We start from the raw sequence: 18,114 nt of genomic DNA, 5'->3' as shown, positions 1-18,114 counted from the left end.
GAGAGCCCCACCATGCTGATGTATGCTCACAACCATTTATTTTAAGGATAACTATCTCACAATACTCTATAAAACCGCTGCATTATACAGAAACGTCTGCCCTGCTGAATTATTGATAATTCAAAGCACTTTTTGCTAACCTCAGTGTAGCCGAGCCTAATTAACTTTAAAAAATTGTCACTTGTATGAAATGAAACTTTTACAGTAATGCATGTAAATGGGTCACAGAATTATTATGATTCACTATTCTCAATCAGACTACATATAAATTGTTTAAAAAATAATCCCTTGTAATAAAGTAAAATGAATTGCAGGCAGAAAGAGGTCTGAGTAAATGGCAATTGGATTCCAGACAAACCACTATAGACAAGTGATATTTAAAAGGTTTTGAAAACAGAACTCAAATCTCTAAATTCTTAAGTCCTTTGTTTGGAATCTCCCAAAGGCTCTTAACCTGTTGATCACATATTCTCATCAGTGTGTCTGATTATTTAAGCTAATTCCGAGAATTCATGGTAGGTCCAAAGCTGAAAATACATGAGGCTCTGGTTGGAAGCACCCCTCTTCCTCCTCTTCAAAGCAAGAGGCACGGGCAGCTGCCAGGCCAGACCCCACAGGATCTAACTTAATCTTCACAACTAATTCACCAGGCATGTGCATTATCCCCATTTTAGGGAGGAAATTGAAGATTTGAAAGGTTAGGTTATTCTTCTAAAGATACACACGTTCAAGTGTGAAGCGGAGACTCAGAAGTCTGTCTTTAGCTGCGTGTAGTGGCGTACCCTTGTAATCCCAGCATTCGGGAAGCAGAGAATGGAGGATCGGACATCTTCAGCTACTTAGTGAGGCCCTCTGCAACTTAGTGAGACCCTGTTTCAAAACAACGAATAAAAAATATTCATATTCAAAAAAAGCATCATGACAACTCTCTCTGTAACTCTCAAAATGATTCAGAGCAAAAACAAAGAAAAGTGTAAAATATGTCAGTATACAAAGATAAAGAGAAAAGGCAAATGTGGAAAATGTTAATGGTTGGTAAATCTGCATAAGAATATATGGGTGTTCCTTATATTAATCCTTCAATTTTTCTGCATGTTTACAACTTTTATAAACCAAAAGTTGGGGGCGGGGAGGGGGGAGTACTAGTAGCCCTCTGCTCTCAAGAGAGGTCTAGAATGAATTATTACATTGTTGGATTATGAGCTTTTATAAAACAAGTGCTCCATCCAATTACCAGTTCACAGGAGATACAGAGAGCAGAACATATTAGTCTATAGAGTAGAGAGATGTTAGTCTCAAAACCCCAGAGGACAATTGACCCATTTTCTTCAACAAAATAATGGGGAGACAGAGCAATCCAGCAAGTAATATACAAAAACAGACATGGGGGAAGAGCCAATAAAGTAAGAGAAATTTAAAAGGCGCATCAGCCAATCACAACATGAGGACTTTACTGAAGCTATTAAGAAAACAAACCATTGAGTATAAGTGTTCATTACAAGTGTTTAATTACAAGTGTTAAAACTGAAATGATGTAGCATTTGTCATTTGTATATTCATACATGTATCATGGAAAGACTTGGATTTAAACCCAATGGCTGGGCCTCAGGTTTCCTTATCTGTAAAAGTTAATATTAGTATCCATGTTCTTGAGCTCTGGTATTGCTAGAAGTTCAAATGTGAATGAGTGTGAAAAGCACTTTGTAAATTATAATTTAATTTGAATATTATTACAATTATTGCAAAGTTCAATTCAACTATAGGAAGACAAAAGAAACAATAAATTTATTAAGCTTAATAAATTTAGTAAAGTCCTTAATAAATACCAGCACAAATGAATTGTTCTGGAGTTTAGTATTACTCTCTATATAAAGGCTGATTTGCTAAACCTCCGTGATGAGTGTTAATCTAAGGATTTTTCTAGTTTTTGTCATTGTTACAATGAATTAATCAGGGAGTAACAGGAACGGGGCAGAAAATGCCTCAACAGAAAGCCAAGAGGCCTAAAGCGATTTAATAAAAGGAAAACGCAAAGTGAAAGAAAAGAATAGATGTCAAAGAAAGACAAGCAAGCCGGGTGTGGTGGCACACACTTGTAATCCCAGCCGAGACCAGAGGACGGTGGTTCGCGGACAGCCTCAGCTACTTAGTGAGGCCCTCTGCAACTTAGTGAGACCCTGTTTCAAAATAAAGACTAAAAAGTAGGGCAGGGGGTGTAGCTCGGAGGTCGAATGCCCCTGGTTTCCATTCCCAGACCCGCAAAAACAAAAAGACAAGCATAAACAAACAAATTTTATGAGTAATACCACAAAAGCAAAGATGAATATAAATCTCTATCTCTCCAGTATCAAACTGTTCGTCTCTGGAGAGCATATACACTTGACAATCACTTCACCAAGTCCACACCAGGATGCAAGAAAGGACTGTTTCCAGAGTCTTCTGTATCTTGCTGAGGTGTATCCCTTTTTCATATTATACTGAAAACTAAGTCTAAGAAATGCCTTTCCCGGTGTTTCTCTGGTGCTGAACATAAACCCAAAGAAACAAGGCCCGCAGCTCCTCTCTCCGTCTCACGGGTGGGGAGGTGTCCTCTCTGTTCTCTCCAGGCCCCCCTGCCCCGTCCCTCCTTCTTGAGCTTAATCCAGGCATCACCTGAGGGGGCTGGAGCAGACCATTCTCTCTGAAAACAGATTCTGTTGTCACCACCTAGACCCCCCATACCTTGCTTTATTTATTTTCCATACCATATATTTATTTTGTTTTTCCTCCCAAGTAATAATTCTGAGGGCAGCTTCAAGCACAAGATCCCAACAAAGCAGCAACTGCTTTGATGGCATGAGGTGGTTCCTTCAATTCAGCAGGTCCCCAAACATTAACTACCATCATTTGTTTCTGTGTATATTCTTGTTTACTTTTCATTTATCTGGCACTAGGGGTTGAATTCAAAGGCATTCGACCTCTGAGCTACCCACCCAATCCTTCTTTTTGATTTTGAAACAGGGTCTCACTAAGTTGCTGAGGCTGCCTTCAAATCTGCGATCCTCCTGTCTCAGCCTCCTAAATACAGAAATTACAGGCATATGCCACCACACCTAGCTAAAAGAAAAAATTTCCCCAAACTCTGGTGTTTTATTACTGGTAAAAAATTATTGTCCACAACTTGAGTATTCACAGTATTGCAACAATGGAGGGTGAAAACCATTCCTGTAATTTTTGAAGCAACTAACATTCCTTTTTGCCACTTCAGCACTCTGGCACTTATCTAATAAAAGACCAGATTTCACTCCTTATCATTTAACCCACTTACTCAACTGATATGTGTTGGGACAAATCAGGCTTACTCTCAATTCAAATACAGACCATGCACACTTGAGATTTTCCACTACAGCAATCCACTTAACATGTGGTCTTCAGCGCACCAACTAAAAGCACAAGCTTCCTGTGATGGTGGAAACTCCTCTTTTCTCTGAGAGTCGCCTCTCTCCTGCGGGCACCTGCAGTCGCTGTGCGGCACCTGCTCCTCAGCAAGGAGGCTCAGTGCACAGCAGCCGCGGGGCCGCCTCAGACCAGGGCCTGGGAGCACAGGACAGTGGCCTGGGACCATTGACCACTGACACGCCAGTGCCAGTTCTCCGCACTCACATACCCTTTTGTTTTACTCTAAGCCAATTCTTACAATTCCGTCATGAATTTGGATACTAAATATTTTTTTCCAGGAGAAAATCGCTGAGATACACTTACTGTAAGAGTACACAGGCAAGCATTTTACCATAATTTTACCCTCGCTATACAGGTTTCCCTTGTGTCATCCCCTGCTCACTGTACTTCTATGTGGGTAACTGAGTCTGTGAGGACTATATCATCCCACTGGCTCTGTGGATTGAGTTTCTTTATCACTGTGGGCAAATGATTTATTATCATTACTGTAAGGAGATCTTGAATGTGGAGGCTGTATTTTACCTCCTTGTCACAGTGATGCAGATTCTCTGTATTTGAAGAGTGACAATACTTAATAAAATAAAAATATTTAAAAGCATAGCATGCTTATGCATTCATAAAGTATATCCCTTCTTTTTTCATGTAAAGAAACCATTTAGAAAGAAAGAAACAAAAATATCAATGACAACATACTACTGGGAAATTCCCACGATCAAAGGCTGATTCAGAGGTCTAAAACAATAAAGGCCTAGCCACAAAGGAATGAGAAGAAACATGAAAGCTTTCTAAGAACATCAGCCACAACATTTATCAATTGTGAGGAGTTAATTGAAATGCTCACATTGTATCCTGTAGTCTAGAACTTGTTCTAATTAGGCAGGTGTACCATTTACAAGAGTGCTGATTAAGGAAAGTGATTCTATTGGAAGGAAACAATTTAATCTTGCACACTGCATTTAACAATAGCATCTTATTTGCTTTGGGGTTTTGTTGCTATTGCTATTCTTTTGGTAGACAGTGCCTATGAATTTTGCCAAATCATACAATGCAACAATTATTTCCCCCAGAGCCTCCAATTTCTTATCTGGACAGGGACTTGGCTTTTAAGATTTCATCTGAAAGTCTCTCCCTAACCCTTGCCATTAGAAATTGAAGATATTGAGCTGGGCGTGGTGGCGCACACTTGTAATCCCAGCATTCGGGAGGCTGAGACAGGAGGATTGTGGTTCGCAGACAGCCTTAGCTACTTAGTGAGGCCCTCTGCAACTCAGTGAGACCTGGTTTCAAAATAAAGAATTAAAAAATAGGGCAGGGGGTGTAGCTTGGAGGTTGAGTGCCCCTGGGTTCCATCCCCAGACCTTAAAAAAAAAAAAAAAAAAAGAAAGAAAGAAAGAAAAGAAATTGAAGATATTACAGGGCATGGTGGCACACTTTTATAATCCCACTACTTGGGAGGCTGAGACAAGAGAATAGTGGGTTCCTGGACAGCCTCAGATACTTAGTGAGGCCTCTGCAACTTAGTAAGACCTTATTTCAAAATACAGAATAAAAAAAGAGGGCTGGGGGTATAGCTCAGAGGTAGGATACTCCCTGGGATATATCCCTGGTACTACAAAAAAAAAAAAAAATGCAGATGTTGCATTCATCTTTCAAAAAGAGGCATCAAAATTATACTCAACAAAGTTGGAAATTAGAATCACAGTTACAGGTAGTCTGTTCAGAATTTACAAACTATTCTCTTTGGCAACCATGTCATGGTATTATAAATATCTCTAGATTCATATTATTCTCTCAAGATAAACTATAAATTTGGAAAAATAAAATTTTAAAATCAACATAAAACCTGTGTGTGGTGTCACATGCCTATAATCCCAGTACTTGAGAGACTGAAATAGGAGGATAACGCGTTCAAAGCCAGCCTTAGTAACTTAAGTGAGTCCTTCAGGAACCTAGCTAGGCCCTGTTTCAAAATAAAAAATAAAATGGGGCTGGGTGTGTGTCTCAGAGATAGAATGCCCCTGGGTTCAATCCCCAGGACCCCAAACAAAAATCATCATTTATTTAAATGTCACAAAATTTTAGTGGTTTCTTATTTATTTATTTATTTATTTATTTATTTATTTATTTATTTATTTGATGGCACTGGGGTTCCTGGAAGCCCTTCTACCTCCGGGATACACTCCCATGGGCTACACTCCCAGACCCACTTTTTAACTTTTTTATGTGGAAACAGGGTCTCTTAAGCCAGCGAGGCTGGCTCCGAACCAGTGTGATCCTCCTGTCTCTGCCTCCCAAGCGCGGGGATTACAAGCGTGCGCCACCATGCCCAGCTTATTTATTTATTTTTGATTGATGCATTGTGGTCATACATCTTAATGCAATACCAGATGGTGGAGGCATACACACACTTCGCTCAGTTAACCCTTCCCCAACTCTCACCCCATTCTCTCCCCCCTTCTCATGTTGGGCTTAGTGATTGACTGATATATTTGTGAATGTCCAGCATGTAATTAGGGAATTTCCCTCCTCCCATCACCCTGCAGTTAGGCCACCTTATTTGTTCACCTAAGGTATCTCTAGAGGTCCTCCTCTGACCCTTTTTCTCACTAGCTTCCACATATTAGGGAGAGCATCTGTGGATGCTTAGTAAGATCAGTCAGTCATACATCTTGTGACTGACTGATCTTACTAAGCATAATGTCCTCCAGTTCCATCCCATTTCCCTGTAAATGACATAATTTTGTTCTTCTTTAAAATTTCTCATTTGCCGGGCGTGGTGGCGCACGCTTGTAATCCCCGCGCTTGGGAGGCAGAGACAGGAGGATCGCGCAGGTTTGAAGCCAGCCGAGCACGCTGGCTTAGGAGACCCTGTTTCCAAATGAAAATGTAAAAATAGGTCTGGGAGTGTAGCCCGGAGGTAGAAGGGCTTCCGGGAACCCCAGTACCACCAAAAATATATATTTATATATCATTCAATTTACAGCCTCAGTGTTTAAAGAACCTCAACTAAAGCAGATCCAAACACTGGGTCCATCATTTAACAACTAAAAAAAAAGAAAAAAGAGAAAGAAAGTGGACATAACTAAAAGTTCTATCTTAAACATGGAAAGAAAAGCAATAGAAATAGGAAATCTCTGACACAAAATTTTGAAAATGCAATGAGTGCTGCTTTGGTAGAAACTCTATATTGTAAATCATTTATGTGACTCGGGAATTTTTCCCAAGTAAGGCTAGAACATAGTAAGGACAGCAGATTAAAGTTAGAGAGGCATGTCACCAACACATAAGAAAGACACAGTGCGGGCTACCCAGTAGAGCTGTCTACCAACCAGAGGAAAGGGCAGCTGGCTTCTGCGGTCACCCTCAGACACCTGTTTTATTTATTTTTTATTTTTTTATTTTTTTGGTGGTACTGGGGTTCCTGGAAGCCCTTCTACCTCCGGGCTACACTCCCAGACCTATTTTTACATTTTTATTTGGAAACAGGGTCTCCTAAGCCAGCGTGCTCGGCTGGCTTCAAACCTGCGCGATCCTCCTGTCTTTGCCTCCCGAGCGCCGGGATTACAAGCGTCCGCCACCACGCCTGGCAAGACAGACACCTGTTTTAAATAGGGCCTTCACCACCCTGCCTAGGCAAATGTGTACTGAATGTAGACTTTCTCAGTGAGAATCTTATCAGAGAGAAACATGTGCTAACCGCTCACAGGAGATGCAGGCAACTCAATGAACTAGATCCAAACAGGAAAGCAGAATGCAGAGATGAGACATAGATAGGTGGATATTAAAAAGCTAGAAAAGCCACACATTAGTCATTTTCTCAATAACATTATCATCATTACCACCAGTCCTGACAACACTTTGCATTCAGCAGAGATGGTCCTGGCAGCTCACATGTTACACTCAGCACATCACTAATATTTACTCAGCACCCAAGTGTGTCAAGCAACAGTATAATTGGTACTCCAAGGGTTGGTCTTCACGACCAATGAAATTAGTATAATTCCATTACCACACTTAATTCTCAATTGCCCTGTGGGTGTTAAATTTCCATGGCCCTGTTTTGCTTTTGTTCTCATTTCCTCTGACCCTTCCAGTTTCAGTATTCATAGCCAGAAGAGAAGAGGATTGCTAGGGTAATTCCTATCTGAATGTCAAGAGCTGACTGGCTTTTGGAGTGAGTTCAGTCTCATAGGCCCTTTTGATGGTGGAAGCTCCAGATCCACAAAGGCTTTAGGCCAGGTCCCACCCTGGGCTCTGCCAGGGACACCGTCTCAGAGACTCTGGCCCTGGAGCCACAGCATCCCCTTGGGAACTGTGCAAACCTAAGATTCTCCCGCCCTTACCAAGGCAAGCTAGAGAAAACATCAGACAAGCTGTCCCCCTTCCCAGCCAAGGTTCAACTTCCTAGAACTTTCAGAGCATAAAGAAGCCCACTAAGAAAATAAAATAAGAAGAATGCTCATTATTTTTGTGAAACTAGTACAGTTTTGTACATTTGAAGTCAAACTTGGTACACTACAAAAGCTCTTTGAAGGGCAGCCTTATTTGGTTTATGTTAACTAACACATGTAGTAAAGAACCAAACACACTGCAAATGTTTGATAAATATGTTGAATAGCTGGGTGTGGTGGCACACACTTGTAATCCCCGCATTTGGAAGGCTGAGACCAGAGGATTGCAGTTCTCAGACAGCCTCAGCTATGTAGCAGGGCAATTCGCAACTCAGTGAGACCCTGTTTCAAAAATAAAAGGACTAAATAATAGGGCTGGGGGTGTAGCTCAGAGGTACATGCCCTTGGGTTCCATCTCCAGTACTGCAAAAAACAAAAAAAAAGTTGAATATATGTGAATATAACATAATTTCTTATATACTTGGCACTTTATCATTATTTTTGGAATTATGTTCTTCTTAGAGCATACAAATAGTAAATGAAGAAAAAATAATGAAAATGAAAAAAAAAAAAAACCCAGCAATGTTTTGATTTCTCTTAAGGTGATAAAATGAAGGAAACTATTGGGGACATTCTTGCATAAGTATTTCTGCAGGTATGTTTTCATTTCTCTAGATTAACTACCTGGGATGTGTTTAAAATTGTCAGAAATGCCTAGGTAGACTGACCAAGGAAGAGGAAAACTGCAAATAGCTAATATCAGAAAGTAAAGAGAAAAGTAACCTTGATAACAAAGAAATGTTATGAGCAACATCATAATGTCAATAACTTACATGAAATGGAGAATTTCACTGACAAACATGCAAAACTAATGTAAAGAAACATAAAATATGAATATCCATAAGATCATTATTAAAGAAAATGAGACAAACTTAGAACTTTCCCCCAAGAACTCCAAGACATGCCAGGCATGGTGGCAGACCCTTGTAATCTCAGCATTCAGTAGGCTGAGACAGGAAGGTCATGGTTCTCAGACAGCCTCAGCTACTTACTGAGGCCCTTTGCAACTCAGTGAGACCGTTTCAAACTAAAGAATAAAAGAAAGAAAGAAAGAAAGAAAGAAAGAAAGAAAGAAAGAAAGAAGGAGAAAGAAAGAAAGAAAGGAAGAAAGAAAGAAAAGAACATAAGGCTGGAGGTGTAGCTCGGAGGTCAAAGGCCCCTGGGTTCCATCTCCAATACGGGGGCGGGGGCGGGGGTGGGGGGACACACTCCAGAGCTGGGCTTGGTGGTGCACGCTTGTAACCTCTGCAATTTAGAGACCTTGTTTCAAAATAAAGAATAAAAAATTGGGCAGGAGGTATAGCTCGTAGGTCAAATGCCCCTGGATTCCATCCCCAGACCCACAAAAAAAAAAAAAAAAAAAAAATCAGAAGAAGAGAATACAAATTTTATACAATCCGTTTTATTTTTTAAATTGTTGCAGTACTGGGGATGAGGCTCTCAGTAACTTAGTAAGATCCTGTTTCCAAATAAAAAATAAAACAGGACTGGAGATATACCTCTTAGGCAGAATGTCCCTAGGTCCAATCCCCAGCACTACTTAAACAAACAAGCAAGTAAACAAACTGCAAAAAAAAGAAAAAAAAAACATTTAAGAAGTTTTGCTTTAAGGAAAAAAAAAATCACCTTCACTGAAGTGTTCCTTAGGTTTCATTTAATTTTTTTTTATTATTTATTTATTTATATATTTGCAGTACTGGGGATGGGAACCAGGGGCATTCTGCCTCTGAGCTGTACCCCCAGCCCTATTTTTTTATTCTTTATTTTGAAACAGGGTCTCACTGAGTTGCAGAGGCCTCACTAAGTAGCTGAGGCTGTGCTGTCCTCAAACTCAGATCCTCCTGTCTCAGCCTCCCAAATGATGGGATTACAAGTGTGCACCACTACGCCTGACGACTTAGATATAATTTACAAAAAATAAAACACTCTCTTTTAAAGTTTGGACAAATGGAGCTGGGCGTGGTGGCACACACTTGTAATTCCAGCATTTGGGAGGCTGAGACAGGAGGATTACAGGTTCGAGGATGATAGCCTCAGCTACTTAGAGAGGCCTTCTGCAACTCAGTGAGACCCTGTTCCAAAATAAAGAATTAAAAAAACAGGGCTGGGGGTGTAGCTCAGAGGTAGAATGCCCCTGGGTTCCATCCCTAGTACCGCAAAAAAAAAAAAAAAAAAAAGTTTGGACAGATACATAAATCTGTTAAGGCGCATGTACAACTAAGATGCGGCTGGCGCCCTTTGGTCTGCGCACCGTCTTCCTTCTACCCCTTCTGCAGCTTTGCTCATCCGTAGGCCCAGGCAGCCACTGATCTGTATCTGTCACTACACACTTCTGCGTGTTCTAACAGTCTGGACTCTTGTGGCCTCCTCAAGTTTGATATGTTTGTGCTGCATGTGTGAGCAGTTCATTCCCTTTAATGCCACGCCGTATCCCACTATATCAATATACCTAAATTTGTTTATTCATTCACCTGTTGACATTTAAGCTCTTTATAATCTGGAGACTACTTATTATTAATAAAGCTAATATATTCATGAAAAACTCTTTTTGTGTACATGTGTTCGTTTCTATTGAGGGAATACCTGGAGTGGAATCGCTGGTTCCACTCCAGTGTGTTTGCTTTATAAGAAACAAAGTGTTTTCTAAAATGCTTGCAACATTTTTAAACTTCCATTTGGTATTTGTCAGTCATTTTAAGACATTCTAACAACTGTGTATCGATGTCTCCTTGTGGTTTTATTTGCATGCCCTTGATGGCTAATGATGTTGCCCGTTTTTATGCCTTTTGTACAGGTCCTGACAGAATACTTCACCCGTTACGGTGGTCTCTGTGATATATTACCAGATCCTCTTTCCGTGAGAAACCTGTTGCGTCAGCTACTGAGAATGCTATGGGAAGCCAGCTTTCAGCTGTTCTCTTCAGGAATTACTTCAGCAGCGGGGAAATGCTCCTTCCTAAAGTGACCGCAGTAGCGCACAAGGTCCAGCTCACCGCAGTGACTGAGTCCACCTCTAGACAACTCTGACGGCCCAACCTAGCTCGCAGGCTTTCTGTGGAGGCAGCCAAGATGACGACAGAGCTGCATCCCTGTTCAGCATCTCCCTCTGCCCAGGGCTGCTTTGTTGCTCTCTTTCTCACAAGAGTTGAAAATCAAGGGCATCCCTTTTTTTTTTTTTTTTTTTTTTTTAGACATTACCTCCCTCTTCACATCATATTTTCATGATTGGTTACTTCTATGAACTAGCTGTTATCTTTTTTTTTGTAGTCCTGCAGATGGAACCCAGGGGATTCTACCTCTGCTCTACACTCTCGACCTATTTTATATTTTATTTTATTTTTTAAATTTATTTATTTTTTTAATTTTATTTTATTGGTGAACTGTATTCATACATCATAGTGGGATACAAACTTTTGTAGACATACATGCACACATCGCCCAGTCAGCCCCCACCCGATCCCCACCCCATTCTCTCCCCATCCCTCCCTCCCATGCTTGGCTTAGTGGTTTGGTTGACATCTAGTATTATAGCAATTTATCCAAAATTAAAAATGATAATCTCACATAACAGTTTCATTTGTCTGATACCAAGCTTTTGATGACTTAAAGATAACATTTCAATATTTCTTTTTGCTTTCTTTCTTACCAGAGAATATTTTTTTCTTTTTTTTAGGTGAAACTATCATATATTTATTTTTCAGAAAAAAATCTATCCTGATATGGAATATGGACTCTAGATACCCAAAACAATCTCGAAGCAAAAACAAAGCTAGAAGATGTATATTTTCTGATTTCAAACCATATAAAGCTACAATAATTGAAACAGTGTAGTACTGTTCTAAAGGCAGATATATAGACCATTGGAGTTAAATACAAGCCTAGAGCTAACTTCTTCCCTATATTGTCAAGTTATTTTTGACAAGGTTTCCACGAAGATTTGGTGGTGGAAATAATAATCTTTTAACTAAATATTGTTGAAAAATAATAATTACATGGAAAAGAATAAAATTGGACCCTTACCTAATCCCACATACAAGTATTAACTCAAACTAGATAAAAGACCTAAATATAAATCTTAAGACTATAAACTTTTAGGAGAAAATCTGGGTCATAAAACCTCACAACATTGAAATTGGCAGTGATTTCTTGGATATGATTTCAATGGCACAGGCAACAGAAGAATATACAAACTCCCTAAAAAATAAAAGAAAATATTGTATATCCAAAGACAATGTAAACAGAGTTAAAAGTTACTAATAGAATTGGATAAAATATTTCCAAATGCTATATCTGAAGGTATATTAATATTCCAACTAGAAATCCTAAAAATTAACAACAATAAAGGCAAACAATACCATTTAGAGATAGGTAAAAGACTAACATAAATAATGAATCTCTACAGATAACCAATCTTAGTTGTCTGTTGGATGGAAACTCTTGTTTCTCTGGTTCTGCTGTGTGTTACCTATTTCTTCTTTGTAGTTAATCTCTTTGAGTATTTTCTCTAGCGCTGGTTTTGAAGACATAAATTCCTTCAGTTTCTGTTTGTCATGGAAGCTTCTTATTTCTCCATCTAATTTGATAGAAAGTTTTGCTGGGTAGGAAATTTTTGGCTGGAAGTTGTTTTCTTTCAGAGTTTGGAATATGTTACTCCAAGCCCTTCTGGCTCTCATGACTTGGTTTGGGAAGTCTGGAGTGATTCTAATTGGTTTGCCTCTGAATGTCACTTGGCCCTTTGTTTTTGTTGCCTTTAAGATTCTCTGCTTGGCTTCCACATTGGTCATTTTGACAATTATATGGCGTGGGGATCCTCTTCTCGGATCCTGTCTAAAAGGAGTTCTATAAGTTTCCTGGATCTGTGTATCAACCTCTTGCTCTATATTTGGAAAATTTTCTGCTATTACTTCCTTGAAGAGATTGTTGATCCCTTTGGTATCACTTTCTTTTCCCTCCTCTATTCCAATTATTCTTAGGTTAGCTCTCTTAAGATGGGCCCATATTTCTTCAATGTCAGATTCCTGCTGTTGGATATCTTTTTCTAGATTAGAAACTATGCATTCATTTTTGGATTGCTCATCTTCTAAGAGTGAGATTCTGTTCTCCATGTGGTCTAATCGGTTGTTTGTGCTTTGAATTGAGGCCTTTACTTCATTAATTGCATCCTTTATCTCTTTTTGGCTCTCTCTGAGTTCTTTTTGAAGCACCTCTATTATTTCTACAGTTATTTTCCTGATTTGATCTTCTAGAAATCTCTGATTTTCTGTTTTATCGGGTTCTGATGTTGTGGGGTTGTGCACATTCATTACTTCAGTGTTATTCCTCTTTCCCATGATTTCGGAGGTTTGTGCCTTCTCTGGGTTCTTCCCTTGGGTCACTATGGCTTCACTTAAGGTGCTCTGGATCTCGAGTCTGTATTATCTCAGACCCTACTACTCCTTTACTGGGTTGTATCACAGAGTCTCCGACCCAGGGAGTCGATAGAGGCTGCTTTAAACTATGGGGGGTGCCAGGTTGCACGTTCTCCTATGGTGTGATATCTCTGCCACCACCACTCCCTCACTGGGTCAAGTCCCAGGAGGCACAATACTGGGATTTCTCCTCTGTGGCCCGCAATTTGACTCACTGTTCTTGAGTACGTAGATGTAGCTGTACTGGACTCGGTGAATTCACTGCTGCTGCTGCCGCCGGTGGCAATATGGCGCCTCTGCCACGCCCTCGGCCATGAGGCTGGCGTATTTTTTCTTCTCTGGTTTTGATTTCCACTCTGAATCCCTGCAGCGTGTGCTGAGCTCAGCCACTGGGAGCTTTAAATGCTGTCTGCGCTGAAAGATCCCGCCTGGCTGTTCCGCATCGGCTCACCTCGGCTTGCTGTAGCCGTCCGCTGAGTTCGCCGCTGCCGCCGGCAGTATGGCGCTGCTGCCGCGTCCTCGGGCGCGTGTGTCTCCTCTGTGGCCCTGAGCTCTGTTCTCAGTCCGCTTTCTCTCTGGAGCCTGGTGGTTTTGTTTTTCTGGTGATGGTGTTTTCTGGCTATGAAAGGCGCTCTTTTTGTGGTAATGGAGATTGGTTGTTAGCGGGACTCTTAACCCCCGCTTTTCTCGGTCGCCATCTTCCCGGAAGTCTCCAAGGGCATCCCTTAATAAGTATGTTATTTCATCGTTTGCTTCCTGAGAAACCCAACCTGTAACATCCATCCCCCCACCCTTTTTTTTTTCTGCCGGTCTGGGGATGGAACACCCAGGGGCATTCAACTTCCAAGCTACACTCCCTGCCCTAGTTTTTTTTTTTTTTTTTTTTTTTTTTAATTCTTTATTTTGAAACAGGTTTTCACTAAGTTGCGGAGGGCCTCACTAAGCAGCTGAGGCTGTCTGTGAACCACGATCATGCGTCACCACGCCCGGCTAACTCCTCCTTTTTAACTGGGTGATTTATCTTACTGAGTCGTAAGAGTTAAGAAACTCAGTATATACACACACTAAATACAAATCTTTTGCATATACGCATGGGAATAATAAATAAGATACCTATGCATTGTAAATGTTTTCTTCCCGTTTGTACCTTTTCATTTTCCTAATAACTTCTTTTGAAAATTTTTAGTGTTTTATTTCGATAAAGACACAGCTGTTCAATATTTATTTATTTATTTATTTATTTATTTATTTATTTTGCTTTCTTTTTTGCGGTACTGCAGATGGAACCCAGGGGCATTCTACCTCCAAGCTACATCCCCAGCCCTATTTTTTTATTCTTTATTTTGAAACAGGGTCTCACTGAGTTGCAAAGGGCCTCAATAAATAGCTGAGGCTGTCTGAGAACCGTAATCCTCCTGTCTCAGTCTCCCAAACACTGGGATTACAAGCGTGGAGAACCACGCCTGACTTCCAGCCCTATTTTTTATTCTTTGTTTTGAAACAGGGTCTCACTAAGTAGCTGAGGCTGATCACTCACCTGCCATCCTCCTGTCTCAGCCTCCCAAATACTAGGATTACAAGCATGCACGACCATGCACCACTTTCTTTTTGTGTCTTATCTAAGAAATGTTCACCTTTGCAAAGTTTTATCCTATATTTTTCTTGTTTCTTAGTGTTCATTTTTATATTAAGTCTATGGACCATTTATAGCTTATTTTGGCATATAGAGTGAGGTATGGGTCAAGGTTCATTTCAGAATATTTATAACTAGTTATTCTAGATAAACTCAAAATATATTTTTCTTTTTATATATTGCTGGGTTTAATTGGCTAATTTGGGTGGGGACATTGGAGTTTGAACTCAGAGGAGTTCTACCTCTGAACTCCACCCCAAGTCTAATTTTGTTTTTTATTTTGAAATGTGATCTCATTAAATTGCTGGAGTCTCATTGAATTACCGAGGCTGGCCTCAAATCTGGAACTCTTATCTCAGCCTCCCAAGTACTGGGATTACAAGTATATGCCATTACCCCTGGCTTGATTCACTAATTTTTTTAAAAAAATGACTTTTTTAAGCCAAGTATGATGGCCCGGCCTCTACAACTTAGTGAGATCTCGTTTCAAAATAAAGACTAAAAAATAGGTGGTGGCACACACTTGTAATCCCAGCATTTGGGAGGCTGAGACAGGAGAATTGTTTATCTAAAAATGAAAGGTTGGCTTTATATTCTGAAATGAAAAAAAAAAAAATATATATATATATATATATATGTTTACCTCAGTAAGGTCCAAGAAAAGCAATTAACAAAACAAAACTCAACTATTATAAAACTTCTTAGCAACTAATAATAGAAGAGGCTTAATTTACCTGGTAAAACTCATCTAAATAAAACATACAGCTAACATCATTATTAGTGATGAAAGACCAAGGACTTTCTTCGTAACATCAGAAATAAGACAAGACTGTCCCCTTCATCAATTGTACTCAGAACTTTATTGGAGTTTCTTGCCTGTGCAATAAGGCAGAAAAAGAAAATGCATATAGATTGGGAGAAGAACTAAAATTGTCTGCAGTGCCATACCACGTGATTATCTTTATTGAAAAATCCTAAGCAACATTTAATAATTCTACTAAAACTAGATAAAAGTCTAGTAAGGTCACAGATACAACTTTAATATAAAAATAATAATTATATTTCTACACCTTACCAGTGAAAATTCAGAAAATAAAATATTATTTACAATATCATTAAGCAGGGGGCATGTTTAGCATGCCCTGGGTTCCATTCCTAACATCTTCACACACACACACACACACAAAATATATATATATATTAGGGCAATGTGGGCAAAATGTGTGCCTTGAAAATTACAAAGCATTGATTATAATTCTCTTAAGGAATTTAAAGAAGACCTAACTCCAAGCTATACCCCCAGCCCTATTTTTTTAATCTTTATTTTGAAACAAGGTCTAAGTTGCAGACGGCCTCACTAAGGAACTGAGGCTGGCTGCGAACCAGATCCTCCTGTCTCAACCTCCCAAGAGCTGGGGTTACAAGTATGCATGCTTGGCTCAAAATAAGAATTTTACTTTAAATAATTAATTATTTAACTTATTTATTTATTTTGTGGTGCTGAGGATAACCCCAGGGGTATTCTATCTCCAAGCTATACCTCTATTTTTTATTTTTTTTATTTTGAAATAGGGTCTCACCAAGTTGCCAGAGGGCTTCACTAAGTAGCTGAAGCTGGTCTTGAACCGTTCATCCTCCTGTCTTTGCCTCCCAAGTACTGTGATTACAAGTGTGTGTGCTACCACGCCCAGCTAAAATAAGAATTTTCAAAGGAGCTCAGAGGTGGTCCAAGGACAGCCTCAGCTACTTAGTGAGGCCTTTTGCAATTCAGTGAGACCCTGTTTTAAAATAAAGAATAAAAAATAGGGCTGGGGGTATAGCTTGGAGATAGAATGCCCCTGGGTTTCATCCCCAGTACCACAAAAAGATAAAATAACATAAAGTAAAATAAAACAGACTTTTGTATTTATGTCCTTGAGGAATGTACTATGGTTTGCTTTTCTGAAAATGTCTTTGGACAGTTTTACTATGAGAGTAATGTTGGTTTTTAATAAACTGAATTAGGATGTGTTCCCTCCTCTCCAGTTCTCAATTTATCTAATACTTATATTATTAAATTTTAATGGATTTCATCATTAAAGTTGTCTGCGGTATTAGCCTGGAGTTTTTTTTTCATAGCATAGTTTTAAATTATGAACTAAGATTCTTTAACAAATATAGGTTAATCAGGGCATGGTGGTGCACACCTGTAATGCTAGTTAATGAGAGGCTGAGACAGGAGCATCACGGATTAGAGGATAATCTCAGCACTTTAGGGCCCTCAACAACTTAGTGAGAACTTTTTTTTTTTTTTAATAGTGCTGTAGATAGAATGCCCCTGAGTTCAATCACCAGTACCAAAATAAACAAGTGTGTATGTGAGTTGTGGTAATTTGGACATTAAAAGAATTTTCCCACTTCATCTAAGTGGTCCAATTTATAGGAACAAACTTGTTCATAATACTCCCTTATACTTTTCTATCATCAGTGACAATCCCTGTTTCGTTCCTGGTATAATTCGTGTTCCTCTGCTTCCCCACACCTTTTTCGTCAGTCTAGGTTGGGGCTTCTGAATTGTATTAATGTTTTCAAAGGAAAAACTTTTGAATCCTCCTTATTTACCTTTAATGTTCTATATTGTAGTAAATGCTGATTTTAGTACAGAAATCTGATTTGCTCTCATGTGTCTCACTACCATCACTATTCTAGTTTAGGAGAGAGTCCTGTAACCACTGCGAGTCCGGCTCCTTCCTCCTTGGATGGAGTGGTGTTCATTTTCAACCTTGATGCCATAGTATGTCACTCCTGGGCACTAGTTGGGTCTAGGGTGGGACTACACAAAAAGCAGCTGGTGTTTTAGGAGTAGAATCCTCCCAAGAACCACTCTTTACACGTGGTTCTCGCCAGGTGTGGGCATCAGAATCACCTACGGAGATTTTTTTAAAGTCTCTAAGACATACCCACAGATTTTGATTCTGGAACTAGATAGAACTAGACTCAGGACTACAACTAACCAGAGTAACTTAAATATTTTTTTAAAGCTTCAGGGAGAAGCCCCAGCAATTTAGTGAAACCCTCAGAAACTTAGGGAGACTCTGCTTCAAATTAAAATAAATAAATAAATAAATAAATAAATAAATAAATAAGGAGGGGCTGAGCTGGGCTGGGCTAGGCTATAATTGAGAGGTAGAATCTTGGTCCCTTG

At 39.6% G+C, this 18,114-nt stretch overlaps 1 protein-coding gene across 8 annotated transcripts in view; it reads right to left on the bottom strand.

The window, feature by feature from the left end:
* The window catches only part of KAT6B (lysine acetyltransferase 6B), a gene marked incomplete at both ends in the record, with an annotated part of 190,722 nt that overhangs the window by 74,832 nt on the left and 97,776 nt on the right, over positions 1 to 18,114 (bottom strand). The gene's annotated exons all lie outside the window — the stretch shown is intronic.

Source organism: Muscardinus avellanarius (assembly GCF_963383645.1).
Source record: "Muscardinus avellanarius genome assembly, chromosome: 4".
Lineage (NCBI taxonomy): Eukaryota > Metazoa > Chordata > Mammalia > Rodentia > Gliridae > Muscardinus > Muscardinus avellanarius.
This window is presented reverse-complemented; position numbering and strand designations above follow the sequence as displayed.